A 2,350-nucleotide genomic window follows, 5' to 3' on the forward strand; every position below is an offset into this window, starting at 1 on the left:
CCAGCACTGGGTTGTATTTAACCCAGCATTTTTTAGAGTGCACCTGTAACGATAACTATACTGGCCAAGGAACAATAACGCTCTCTTCATTATAAGCACACGCTGTGGTTTTGTCGCCTGCCAGTTTAAATAGTTGTGCTTTTTAAAGTTTAGTGATTTGACTCTTTGTTCCAAAAATGTATTCAACTGTATTGGTAAACTGTGGCATTATCATTATAGCTGTGGTGTGGATTTTGCTATTCTCATAGAATTATTAAAAAAAAGATTATTAAAACCTTGGTGTGAACACACCTTAAGCCTAAAGTCTAGCTAGACTAGTCCTTTTAAGAGAGAATTTACAAGGTTATCTGAACCTATATTAATCAATGCTAAATGAACGGACCTAAATCTTTTACTAGTAATCCAACATTTTGTGTGTAATTTTACAAGTGACATTATCAAATTCCAGGTATTGCAATATAATCAAAATCTTTTTATTCCAATTATAGCAATATAAAACCATGTTGAAAAGCTATTAAGCTGAATGTTTTTGTACAGTGAAAATCGTACATTTCAATTACCAAAATAAGATGAAACCTTCATTAGACAAATTCATTAACTGAAAATCTCAGTTCACAACAGGATTCTTAGATGATGATAAGCACATAAGACTCTTCACCTGAAGTGATCTGGGTAAGACCAGACTAAACCCAATTCTGGACTAGGTTAATGACATTACAGGACAAATGAGTGAACAATGATATTTAACAGCATGTTTAATAAAAAGAAGTGAGTCGTTTTCTAATGGTTAAGTATTATTTCACACCTTAATGTAAAATGTAACTCTCTGGTAATTTTCTCAATTTTTAAAAAATGTTTTAGGACTGTAAAAAGCATTTGCAAGTCTGTTCTCCTAAAAAAAGAACAACAATATTTTGTTTGATTTCATTTTATTTTCCTTTTAGTAAACATTTTACGCTATACAAAGCGATATAAAAACCAGGGCTCAGAAATATAATCAACGTTACTTAGATGTAAAATTATCATGATGGGGGTTGGGTGTATAAGTTAGGAGCATCTCATATCTACTTATTAAATAGAACATAAAGACCAGGTTTTAGCCATACAGTAGCATGTGAAAGAAAAATATGCCATCATAAATTCTGTTGACTGAGCTAACTGAACTAAAATGGAAACTACAGTCTTTGTGAACATTTTTCCTGACCTTAACCAAATTGTTATTGCACAAGAGATGGGCTGCAATCATATTTATATGGCCACTGTTGTTGCCGTAGATCCCACACCAGCGTCTGTAGGTGATGCATCTCCGAGGGGCACAGTGAGGAGAACGCAGAACATCGGGTGTGCACTAGTAGTCTCTACTTTCAGCACAAACCTTCATAAACATCACCTCACAACCGTAAGAAAGCTTCACCACAGAACTAAAAGACAGTATGGAAAAATTACAAAGTAAATTAATTAATCTAAAAGGGGAAAAAGCAATATCACTAGTCATCTGCTTTAACTCACTGTTTCATGAAAATATATATTAATATATTCCACTGCAAAAAAAAAAAAAAAGCAACTACACATTTTTGGCTAAACTACACTCAGATTAAGAAAACAATCAAAACATTCAAATTCAATAAACAATTTTTTTGTCAGTTTCAGTGTTGTGTAGTTGCTGCTTCCCTATTAAACTACTGTTCAAAAGTTTGACGTCGGTACGTTTTTTAATACTTTTATTTACTGTAGCAAGAATGCAATAAACTGATCAATTATTATAGTAAAGACATTTAAAATGTTACAACATTTGTATTTCAAATAGATGCCGTTCTTTTAAAAACTTTCTACTCGCCAAATAATTATGAAAAATTTTATATTAGAATGATTTCAAAAGCATCATGTGACACTGCAGACCAGAGTAATGGCAAATGAAAATTCAGCCTTGCCATCACAGGAATAAATTACATTTTAAAGGGGTGGTTGATCGCGATTTCACTTTTTAATGTTAGTGTGTAATGTTGCTGTTTGAGCATAAACAATATCTGCAAAGTTGCAGCGCTGAAAGTTCAATGCAAACGAAGATATCGTCTTTTAAAATTCTGAGAAGAGGGAGAGTTGTTGCATTGCCGTTAAAACTAGGGGTGCACAAAAACATTTATTTATATATGAATCGCGATTCTGTTTTCTAACGATTCTAATGGATTCACAAGTTTCAAAATCAATGTTCTAAAGCAGCGGTTCTAATCCTGTTCCTCGCGTCCCCCTGCTCTGCTGCATCTCTCTCTCATTCAGATCACCAGCTCAGCTTAAACAATGAACTGTTCCATTTATACACTTATTTTCACATAGCTATGAGAAGCGTTAA

At 33.3% G+C, this 2,350-nt stretch overlaps 1 protein-coding gene across 1 annotated transcript in view; it reads right to left on the minus strand.

The window, feature by feature from the left end:
- Window positions 1-912: 912 nt before the first annotated feature.
- The window catches only part of LOC107691027 (selenoprotein T1a-like), a 5,832-nt gene continuing 4,394 nt past the window's right edge, over window positions 913-2,350 (minus strand). The window contains exon 5 of the mRNA XM_016489486.1: window positions 913-1,421. The gene's annotated coding sequence lies outside the window, so the exon portion shown is untranslated. The remainder of the gene's footprint in view (window positions 1,422-2,350) is intronic.

This window comes from Sinocyclocheilus anshuiensis, unplaced genomic scaffold, assembly GCF_001515605.1.
Source record: "Sinocyclocheilus anshuiensis isolate Anshui unplaced genomic scaffold, SAMN03320099.WGS_v1.1 scaffold894, whole genome shotgun sequence".
NCBI lineage: Eukaryota > Metazoa > Chordata > Actinopteri > Cypriniformes > Cyprinidae > Sinocyclocheilus > Sinocyclocheilus anshuiensis.